The sequence below is a fragment of the Nelumbo nucifera genome, chromosome 2, assembly GCF_055504915.1.
Source record: "Nelumbo nucifera cultivar China Antique chromosome 2, China Antique-T2T, whole genome shotgun sequence".
Taxonomy (NCBI): Eukaryota; Viridiplantae; Streptophyta; class Magnoliopsida; order Proteales; family Nelumbonaceae; genus Nelumbo; species Nelumbo nucifera.
In genome coordinates, this window is record NC_142650.1 from 83081995 (window position 1) to 83094416 (window position 12422).

Consider the following 12422-nt stretch of genomic DNA (forward strand, 5'->3'; position numbering starts at 1 on the left):
CAAATCTTGAATTAATTCTTGAATTAAAAATCAAACCCTATACCCATTCGAACCAGATTGGACCAAACAGGTTAGATCAAATCTGTGGTTCGATGGGGGCTGTTCTCAGCCCTAATTTTCCACTCTCGGATCAAGGGATTGATAGTTAATTGCAAGACCTAATTCGGCCCACACCTGTAAAGCCCAGTTTTAATGTGGTAAAACTACTTAAGCCATTAAATAGATAAAGCTATAGGGGTCGAACTGCTCTTTGCTATTCAACCCATATACCTAGATAATATTAATTAGAAATATTATGAATTATGGCTCTCAATAATGGGCTTTACAGATATTAATTTATTGGATCAATTTTATTCCTACATGTGATGTATGGATGTGTGATGTGCAACATTCATGGGCCATAAGTACTTGGCCCATGCTGATATGATAGTGGCTCTTGCGCACACCATGGCTGAATGCACATCATTGCCATGGTGTCCTTAATATCATTGGATGATCCTCCCTTTGTGGTGGGCCCCACACCTCCCCTAAAGAGGTGCGGAACCCTAGCCGTTTAAGGCCCACCGAAATCTGGCTTTATGAAAATCAGTGGGAGCCACTTTGGTTTGACATAAATTAAATTAGGGCGTAACTTTTGTTCCCTCCTGATATATGGGTGCATGTGATAGGGAGATTCATATGATGAACTCTCTAAAGGCCTTCCATCATTAGCATGAAAATGGGTCCTTCAATAATGAGGAAACGCACCATAAAATTGGGCTATCCATTTGCTGTGGGATCTGTTGGAATGTTTCATAAGATGATAGGTGCATCATAGACCGATGTGGGAGGGGCCTATCCTAAAATGGAAGACTCTCTTATGGTATGTTGGTGTTCACGAATATGATGGGTGAACAGTCATTGGACAGAAAGGTTTAACCTAAAATGGCAATGAACCTTGTCTGATAGAGGCCAAAGGGAAAGCTCATAAGATGAGTGGATATGATCCTTCACAGAAAGGTGGTGGGGTTATGCAGTTGAAATAGTTGGCTCCATGCACCCTATGTGATTTTCCACATTTGTAAAGACATAATTCATAGTCTCCGTCACTGAGATAGGAAGGAAATCTCGGAGATGAATAGATGGAAATGGAACATAAATTAAAAGCCATATCTATGTAGATAACATGAATCAAATTAGGTTGTGGACTAATGTTTGCATTTTATCAAAAATGGCAAATGGACAATTCGCTAAATTGTTGGATGACAACAAACTTAAGGGACCAAACTATGCTTACTGGTACCGTAATCTTATATTGGTCCTGACCTCTGAAAAACTAGGCAAAGTAGCTAAGAATCCTGCCCCGGAACGTCTAGGTGATAGGGCTTCTGAGGCCCGAATGAGGGACTATTAGGAATGGGAAGAGAAAAATTCCCTAGCCCGCTGCTACATCATTGACTCCCTGGACAATCCGATACAGCGACAAATCGATTAGATCGAATTGTCCAAGGGTATATTGAAAAGTCTGAGGATGATGTATGAAGATCAGAATCGTTCTACTCGACAGAAGGTCTTGAAACAGTTTATAGCCGCGCAGATGTCCAAGAACCAGCAGATTCATGACCATTGTTTTCGGATGATGGGTTACATTAATGAACTTGACTCTTGGATCCGGGCTTGACCATGTCACCAAGGTGGACGCCATCCTAAACTCTTTGCCTCCGCATCCAGAAACTCAGCAATATGTTGTAGAGGGCCGAAGAATTGCTTAAGAAGGATGAGCCCATTGCTATTCTTGTCGAAGCCAGTAAATCGGGCAAGAAGAAGAGGTAGGCAAAGAGAAAACCTCAAAAGAAAGCTGCTATGTTCAAGAAGGAAAAGAAAGACAGGGCATCAGATGCTTGTCACTTCTGCAAGCAGACCGGCCACTGGAAGAGCAACTGTCCTCAGTACCTGGAATCCAAGAAACAAGGTAATTTCGAATCTTGTGTCATAAAAACCAATTTATTGGTAACTTCTACTTCCTAGTGTATTGAATCTAGGGCTTCAACTCATGCGTGTAACTCACTGCAGGGGTTCAGGATAAGCAGAAGACTGAGTGATGAAGAAGTAACTCTTTACTTGGGGACTTCTGTAAGTGTTGTAGCTACAGTTATAGGAACCGTAGAGTTAATTTTCAAAGAAAGAATAGTTTTACTAACAGATTGTCTTTATGTATAGAATTTGAGAAAAAAATTGATTTATGTTTCAAAATTGTGTGCAAATGGATATTTTGTTTTCTTTAATAATACGATTACTATCAAAAGAAATAACAAATTCCTCGCATACGGAGAACATGAGAATGGTTTCTATGTTCTTCATCCTTCTCTGGAAACTAACATAACCGAAACTACGTCGGATGACATCCCCAAAAAAAGAACCCGTGATACAGTTAATCCCACGTGCCTGTGGCATTACCGACTTGGCCATATTAACATAGATTGTATCACAAGGTTGGTAAAGGATAGTCCTTCGGATTTTCTAACTGTAGAAGATCTTTCAACCTGTGAACCTTGCCTTCTGGGTAAGATGACGAAGCGGTCATTTAACGGTAAGCCCGAAAGATGTACAGGCACGCTTGACCTTATACATATTGATGTATGTGGTCCCATGAGTGTTAGGACACGTAACCAACACATTTATTTTATTACATTCACCAATGATTACTCCCGGTATGGTTATGTGTACCTAATGAGACACAAGTCTGAATCATTTGAAAAGTTCAAAGAGTACAAACAATATGTCGAGAAATAGTTAGGAAGAGAAATTAAGACCCTTCGATCGAACCGAAGTGGCGAGTATCTCTTTGACGAATTCAAGGACTACTTAAAGGTCAACGGAATAATATCACAGCTAGCTCCTCCTGCTACACCACAACTAAATGGTGTGTTAGAGAGGAGGAAAAGGACTTTATTGGATATGGTCCGATCACTTCTCGTACACTCAGAGTTGCCCACATCCTTTTGGGGTTTCGCATTGGAGACTGTGATATACGTGCTAAACCAGGTTCCAACCAAATCAGTTCCGAAAACTCCCTAGGAGCTTTGGACCGGAAAAAACTAAGTGTGAGACACTTGAAGATTCGGGGTTGTCCGGCACATGTTAAAAGAGCGAGTGCGGACAAATTGAAATCCAAGACTAGTCGTTGCCTATTCGTAGGCTACCCCAAGGGCTCCATGGGTTACCTATTCTATGTGAGTAGAGAGTGCAGCACTGTTCCTTGCATCCGATTGAGAGGTCCTCTCTTGTCGGGCAGTGTTTGATCATTATGGGCTAAGAGGTTAAGTGTAAGACCATTGAGGGTAATACCTGATGAGCTAATCTTGCATCTGCCCACAGTCCTTGGGTTTTTATAAGGTGGTTTGACCCAGGGACCATTTAGTGTAAATGTTGGGTCCATTAAGAGCCCATGGTGATGGACTCAGGGGTTCACTGTTTCCCACAGTGAATTCGTCCAAGCCTTGTAACAGAGGCTAGGCTAAACCCATGTGGCTGATGTGTAGATCAATGTTTGGGTCCATTGCCATACAAGGATACCCAACTGGGCAGCAGTTTGGAGGTTAAGTGAGCACATGGACTTAATGGGCCTAAAGCCCAAATCGAACATATTTAATTTGATTAATTAAAGAGGGGCGGTTCTGGGATTTAGATCAGTGGATAGGATAAGGGATTATCCCTATCCACTTATAGAGTCCAGATCCAAATAAAGATTTGGATTAGGAAACTTTGAATAAGATTAGGAGGGTTGATCTTTATCTGTAGATAAGATAAGGGTTTATCCTTATCTCTTAAAGAGAGTCCAGATCCAAATGAGATTTGGATTGGGAAACTCCTAATGGGATTAGGAGAAACTCTCTTTAATGCTATAAATAGAGGAGGAGGGCGAACCCCAGTTAGACTGACGCCATCTTCTGCTCTTGCCTCCCTCTATTGCTGCCGCCATTACCAGTTCATTCTCCACCTGTAGGAGCGATCAAGAAGCATTCTTGATATCAGTTTTTGGTGAAAAACTAATCTGAAGTCGTGCTCACTCACCCTCAATCGAATTCTTGCTATAGAGTTCGGTTCTTGCTGAAGAACCACCTGCTGATTCTGCTCCACCCTACGCTGTGTCATCATCAATGGGAGCAGTCTTTGGCGTTTTCCTTGGGCGTGAACACCTTCTTGGGAGTTACTGCTACTCCGTATCAGGTATATCCCTCTCCTACCATTTGGTTTCAGATCTGGTCTAGTTTAGGGTTCAAGATTGATCATTGAAAAGTTGTTTTATAAAATTAGGTATGTGATTCCCACATGGGAGAGAGAAATTTTTGAAATTTTGCCCAATCTACCTGCAGGGTTTGGCCATCCATATGATGGATCTCTCATGCCTTCAAATTCCTTCTCTGTTGTAGTTTCATCGAGCTAGCCAATCATCAATTTAGAATCACCGATCACTTTGATTTTCTTTGCCCCCAGACTCTTTTGCTTTGATCAGACCTAAGACTAGGGCCTCATACTCTGCTATGTTGTAAGAACAGGGGAAATAGAGCTTGGAAGAATAGGCAGATGTTTGTCCATCAGGTGAGGTTAAGGTGACCTGGCGCCGGCCGAGGTGCTGGTGCTACTTTCGTCGAAGGTCAGGACCCACTCACTACTTTTGGCCGCCGCAACCATGGGTATGTCTCTAGGTATTGCTTCTGATATGGAAAAATCGCCACTTAAAGGGAAGATGGCCAACAGGCCTACTGCTGCTTGACACTTAATGGCCCTGGGTTGGATGTATTCTATCATATATTCACTAAGTTGCATTATCCAATTGACAAGTCTGTCGGAGAGGCGAGGTCTGTTCATAAAGAACTTAATTGGGTTATTCCGTGCGTTGAGTCTGACTTTCTGACCAAGGATGTAGTGCCTGAAATTTTGTGTGGCGAAGACTAGCGCTAAACACTGCTGCTCCATATGGGAATAGTTCTTCTCAGCTAGCTTAAGGGTCCTACTGGCATAGTATATGAGAAATTCTACACCTTTGTCATCTTCCGGTGCTAATAGGCATCCCATGGCCTCTGATCCGGCTGCGATGTATATCTTGAATTCGAACAGTTTTGATTGTTTTTTATTTTTTATATTTTTTTATTTTTTTTAGAACGGGCAATCGGACCGTTCAACCTGGGAATCGGACCCCTGACAACTAGTCCACCAGCATTGTATCCTTTTTCTAATAAATACATTGTTTTTAGTTAACACAGCGTTGTCTACTTCAAATGTGAGCTCCAGTCCTACTTTGTTGAGGAGTGCTCCCGATACCAAGTTTTGTCTGATCTTTGCCACATGTAGCACATCATTCAACATCAAGATTTTTTCCGAAGTCAATTTTAGGAGCACCTTTCCTTTGCCGATGGCCTTCGAAGTTTGTAAGTTTCTCATAGAAAGAGATGCAGTCCCCACATATGTGATTGGTAGCACCAGTGTCCAATTGAAGGGAAGGGAGATCCATCATATGGATGGCCAAACCATGCAGGGTGGCTGGGCGAAATTTCAAAAATTTTCTTTCTTCCTTCCAGGAATCGTATTCCCAGTTTTAGAAAAAATGCATTTTCAATGATCGTTCCTTAAACAAACCGAACCAGATCTGGAACCAAAATAAAGGGAGGGCTATACCTGATACGGAATCCACAAACGTAGCTCCCAAAGTAGGTGTTCACGCCCAAAGAGGACACCAAATCTTGCCTCCACTGAAAATGGCACAGCTTGAGATGAAACAGGATCAACAATGTAGTCATTCAACAAGAACTACAATCCTTCAGCAAGGATCAAGCAAGGGAGGTGAGCACGAATTCATATCTGATTTTTCTTGTAAAAATTAAAATCAAGATCCAATCTTGATCAGTCCAAGAATGGAGATTGAATAGGGAATATGGCGGTAAGAGCAGAAGGAGAGGGAGAACTGAAAGCAGTGTGTAACCTTTTGGCAGATCGCCCTCCTCTATTTAAATAGATCTTAAAGAGCTTATCTCCTAATATGATTAAGAGTTTCCTAATCCAAATCTCTATTTGGATCTGGACTCTTTAAGTGGATAAAACTTATCCTCTTATCCTTATTTGCTGATCCAAACCCATATCTAAACCCAGATTCACCCATACTGATTAATCATATTAATGTTGGGCTCTAGGCCCATTAAGTAAGTGGGTTCACCTCCCCTTTTAATTGATGACTAACATGGCTCTCTTTGTATGGTGTGGGGCGCTAAATTATTGGACGACAACAAACTTAAGGGCTCAAACTACGTTGACTGGTATCATAACCTTATGCTGGTCCTGACATCCGAAAAATTGGACAAAGTAGCTAAAAACCCTACTCCGGATCGTCCGGGTGATATGGCTTCTGAGCCCCGTAGGAGGGACTATCAAGAATGGGAAGAGAAAAATTCCCCTACCCGCTGCTACATCATAGCCTCCTTAGATAATCCGATACAGTGACAAATGATATCTTGGATAGTCTGAGGACGATGTATGAGGAGCAGAATCGTTCTACTCGTCAAAAGGTCTTGAAACAGTTCATGACCACGTAGATGTCCAAGAACCAGCAAGTTCATGACCATTGTCTTAAGATGATGGGATACATCAATGAACTTGAGGCTCTTGGATCCAGGCTTGATCATGTCACCAAAGTTGACGTCATCCTAAATTGTTTGCCTCCTTTCAATCAGTTCATCATGAAGTATATAACATGAATAAGCTAAATGTTAGCATCCAGAAACTCAACAATATGTTGTAGAGGGCAGAGGAACTGATCAACAAGGATGAGCCCATTGCCATGCTTGTTGAAGCTGGTAAATCGGGCAAGAAGAAGAGGAAGACAAAGAAAAAGCCTCAGAAGAAAACTACCATGTCCAAAAGGTAGAGGAAGGACAAAGCATCAGATGCTTGTCACTTCTGCAAACAGGCCGACCACTGGAAGATGAACTGTCCTCAGTACCTAGAGTCTAAGAAACAAGGTAATTTCAAATCCTTTGTCATAGAAACCAATTTGTTGGTAACTTCTGTTTCCTGGTGTATTGACTCTAGGGCTTCAACTCATGTGTGTAACTCACTGCAGGGGTTCAGGACAAGCAGAAGATTTAAGTGACGGAGATGTGACTCTTTACTTGGGGACTTCTACAAGTGTTGCAGCTACAACTATAGGAACTATAGAGTTAATTTTCAGAGAAGGAATTATTGTACTGAAAAATTGTCTTTATGTACCTAATTTGAGAAAAAATTGATTTTTGTTTCAAAACTGTGTGCGATGGATATTTTGTTCTCTTTAGTAATATGATTACTATAAAAAAAATAACAAATTCCTCGCAAAAGGAGAACTTGAGAATGGTTTCTTTGTTCTCCATCCTTCTCTGGAAACTAACATAACTGATGAAGGGATGAGAAATCCATCATATGGACACCCAAATCTTGCGAATAAGGTGGGCGAATTTCAAAAATTTCTCTCCCTCCAACTGGGAATCGCATTCCTTATTTTAGAAAAATCATATTTTTAAACGATCAATCTTGAACCATTAATCGAACCAGATCTGGACAAAAGTAGTAGGAGAGGATCATACCTGATACGGAGAAATAATATCTCCCAACGAAGGTGTTCACGCCCAAGGAAGGATCCAAAAACTGCTCCCACTGAAGATGGTCTTACACTTAACCTCTCAGCCTATAATGATCAAACACTGCCCGACAAGAGAGGACCTCTGTCTCGGCTACAAGGAACAGTGTTGCACTCTCTGCTTATATGGATCCCGGGAATTAAAACCTTTTGCAAACATTTTAGAATCGTAATATATATACTTTTATATCTCATATAAAATATATTTTGCAAAACAAATTTCAACGATTGAAATCGGCTGCCAGCAGTCTTGGTTTCCATCAGAGAGAGTGCATCCCTGATCATTACCTTTGTCCGACAAAGGGGCTGATCCTGTCACTATGATCACCCACTCAGATGAATTCTCAGACTGTCCCAACATACCCAGGTTTTGACCCCCGCTAAGGATCTCATTGATTGGTACATCAAAGACAACCCAATCCGACACTTAGTGCAGTATCATAATCAAGTCTAGGGGTCAGGTGTAACTTTTCAGTTTTGCCCATTAATCCTACACTGCCTGTGCCTCGGGTCTCACCCTGACGGCTAAGACAGGCCACCCCAACCGACTAGATGGCAAATCAGTGTCAACCTTATTGGGATAGGTCTCCCCAAACCGACCCACTGGCTGTGAACATTCTAAACTAACACGAGTCTCATTAAGTGTCCAGTTTAAGGGTATTACATAGAAACACACCATAGGAACATGAATCATATGGGCCTAAACTAACCGACCCACTGCTGCCCAGTTGGGCTTTCTTGTATGGCGTGGGACCTAAACATCGATCTACACATCAGCCACATGGGTTCAGCCCAACCTTTATTACAAGGCCTGGCCGAATACAGTGTTATGGACAGTGCACCCCCTGAAACCCATCATATGGGCCTCTATTGGGCCCATCACTTACATTAAGTGGTCCTTGGGCCAAGCCGCCTTGTAATGGACAGTGCACCCCCTGAAACACCAAGGGACTGTGGGCAGATGCAAGATTAGCCCATTAGGTATTACCCTCAATGGTCTTACACTTAACATCTCAGTCTATAATGATCAAACACTGCCCGACAAGAGAGGACCTCTGCCTCAGCTACAAGGAACAGTGTTGCACTCTCTGCTTATATGGATCCCGGGAATTAAAACCTTTTGCAAACATTTTAGAATCGTAATATATATACTTTTATATATCGTATAAAATATATTTTGCAAAACAAATTTCAACAATTGAAATCGGCTGCTGACAGTCTTGGTTTCCATCAGAGAGAGTGCATCCCCAATCATTACCTTTGTCCGACAAAGGGGCTAATCCTGTCACTATGATCACCCACTCAGATGAATTCTCAGACTGTCCCAACATACCTAGGTTTTGACCCCCACTCAGACTGTCTCAAACTGTCTTTATCTTTTAAAGAGAGTCCAGATCCAAATACAAGATTTGGATTAGGAAACTCCTAACATGATTAAGACAACCTCTCTTTAAGGCTATAAATAGAGAAGTAGGGTGAACCTCCAATTCATGCATCAGTCTATTGATTTAAGAGAGAGGATAACATATTGTTTGACTGCTTCAGTCTTCTGTTGTTGCTCTCTCCTACTCCTACCGCCATACCAGTTCAATCTCCACTTGTGAGAGCGATCAAGAAGAGTTCTATTACCTTTTGGCAGAAAAGGTAATCAAAAGTCGTGCTCACTAGCCCTCCATCAGATTCTTGTTGAAGAATCAGGTTCTTGCTGAAGAGCCATCCTATTGATTCTGCTTCATCTTGCACCGTGTCATTTTCGGTGGAAGCAGTCTTTGGATCTTTCCTTGGGCGTGAACACTTTCATTGGAGGTTATTGTTACTTCGTATCAGGTATAACCCTCCACTCCCTTTTGGTTTCAGATTTGGTCTGGTTTAGGTTCAAGATTGATCGTTGAAAATGCAGTTTTCTAAAATAGGGAATGTGATTCTCACGTGGGAGAGAGAGAAATTTTTGAAATTTCGCCCAACCTTACTACAGGGTTCGGCCATCCATATGATGGATCTGTCATCCCTTCACTCTTAACAGGCCCAAGATTTACATTAAATGGTCCTTGAGTTCAGCCACCTTATGAAGGCCCAAGGACTATGGTCTTAAGTGAGATTAGCCCATTAGGTATATAAGCCCTAAAGGGTCTTACACTTAACCTCTCAACCCATAATGATCAAACACTGTCTGATAAGAGAGGACCTCCCCCTCGACTGCAAGGTATAGTGTCGCACTTTCTACTCAAGATGGATCTATATGTGTGTGTGTGTGTATTTTGTAAAGCATATCACAAACAAGTTTGAAATCAACTGCCGACAGTTTAGGTTTTCATCAGAGAGAGTGTTGTTCCTGATCAATCACTTTGTTCGACAAAGGGGCTGATTCTGTCACTATTATCACCCACTCAGGTGAATTCTCAGACTGCCCCAACGTACTTAGGTTTTGACCCCACTAACAATCTCATTGATTGGCATATCAATGATAGCCCAATCCAACACCTAGTGCAGTACCATAATCAAGTCTAGGGGTTAGGTGTAAACTTTCCAGTTTTGCACATTTGTCTCCAAGGTCCAGGGCATAACTAGAAAATGATTCGATTCAGGTGAATTCTCAGACTGCCCCAATATACTCAGGTTTTGACCCCGCTAAGGATCTCATTGATTGGCATATCAAAGACAACCCAATCCAACACCTAGTGCAGTACCATAATTAAGTCCATGGGTTAGGTGTAACTTTTCAGTTTTGCACATCTATCTCCAAGGTCCAGGGCATAACTGGAAAATGGTCTGGTTCAGAGTTTCAAGTAACCCACAGTACATGTGCTTCGAGTCTAACCCTGGCAGTTGAGACAAGGTGCCCCAACCGACTTGGCAGCATATTAGTGTCAGCCTTGGCAAGATAAACCTCCCTAGGTCTATCCAATGGTTGTAAACATTATAAACTAACACGAGTCTCATAAGTGTCTAGTTTAAGGGTAATTACCCAGAAACATATCAGATATAACATGAATCAATTATGTACTTTTATTCATTTACAAAAAATGTCAAATATACATCAATCTAATTGGAGCTAAGAGCAAACACTGTCTAACACCAATACCCACTCTTTCGACTTATTAACTAAGTTTGCCTTAGTTACCATGACTGCAATAACATCTTCAGTTAAATTGACTTTTGGTTTCCCAAAGTCTTTATTCTTTTAATATTGGCAATTTTTCTTGTAATACCCGGATTTGCCACATACATAGCAATTTCCTTTCTATTGTTGCTTTTTGAATTTCTTATTATTCTTTACATTTAGATTCTTTTTGAATTTTGCAGTCGTTTGTTCAACTAGATTGGTTTTGGGAATCTGATCCTCGTATTTCTTTCTATTCTTCTATTCTATTTTAATTCGGACCACTACTTGATCCATGGTAATGTCCTTCCTTTTATGCTTCATATTAGTCTTGAAATCATTCCATGTATGTGGCAATTCCTTTATGAGAGAACCGACAATGAATTCATCTGGCAGTATCATACCTTCCTTTGCTAGTTCCCCCACAAGCACCTGAAACTCATCTATTTGGGCAAACACGTCCATGTCTTCTTTTATTATAAAAATTGTAGTCGTTTGTTCAACTAGATTGGTTTTGGGAATCTGATCCTCATCTTTCTTTCTATTCTTTCTATTCTATTTTAATTCAGACCACTACTTGATCCAAGGTAGTGTCTTTCCTTTTATGCTTCATATTAGTCTTGAAATCATTCCATGTATGTGGCAATTTCTTTATGAGAGAACCGACAATGAATTCATCTGGCAGTATCATGCCTTCCTTTGCTAGTTCCCCCACAAGCACATGAAACTCATCTATTTGGGCAAACACGTCCATGTCTTCTTTTATTATAAAAATTGTAGTCGTTTGTTCAACTAGATTGGTTTTGGGAATCTGATCCTCATCTTTCTTTCTATTCTTTCTATTCTATTTTAATTCGGACCACTACTTGATCCAATGTAGTGTCCTTCCTTTTATGCTTCATATTAGTCTTGAAATCATTCCATGTATGTGGCAATTTCTTTATGAGAGAACCGACAATGAACTCATTTGGCAGTATCATGCCTTCCTTTGTTAGTTCCCCCACAAGAACTTGAAACTCATATATTTGGGCAAACACGTCCATGTCTTTTTTTATTGTAAAAATACAGAAAATTGGCAATCACACACACACACACACACACACACACACATATATATATATATATATATATATATATTTTATTTCCAGCATTTTCCAGAGCATACTTGTTATCCAAAGCATTCCATATTTCATAGGCAAAGTTGTAGGAGGAGTAGACATTGTATAGTTCATTGGACAGGCAGTTGAGGATATGGTTTGTGCAAAGGTGGTTAATCGTAGTCTAGTGTTTTGCAACAGCAGAATGGGCTGGTTCCTCCATGTTTAATGGGTTCGGTTCAGTCAAAGCAAATGCTACCCCTAATTATTATAAGGCAAACAAAAGGCATTGTGTCTAACGCTTGTAATTGGTTCCATTGAAAGGTTCAATTTTAGAGAAATCGGGAACTGTTGACAGTATCTAATTCCTCATGAAAGGGTTAGTATAGGTTCCATAAATGCGGTTTTAAGATTGTTGGAAAATAGTAAAGAAGGCATAATGAAACTTATCGGTAATCGCTTTCCAAATCGGGAACTTGCAATAGCGTAGTGTTGTAGAACAGTGAAACTAAGAATTTGCAGAGAGGAGGGTTGAGTCGTGTCATTTGGTCACTCTCCTTAAAACCACATTTGCCCC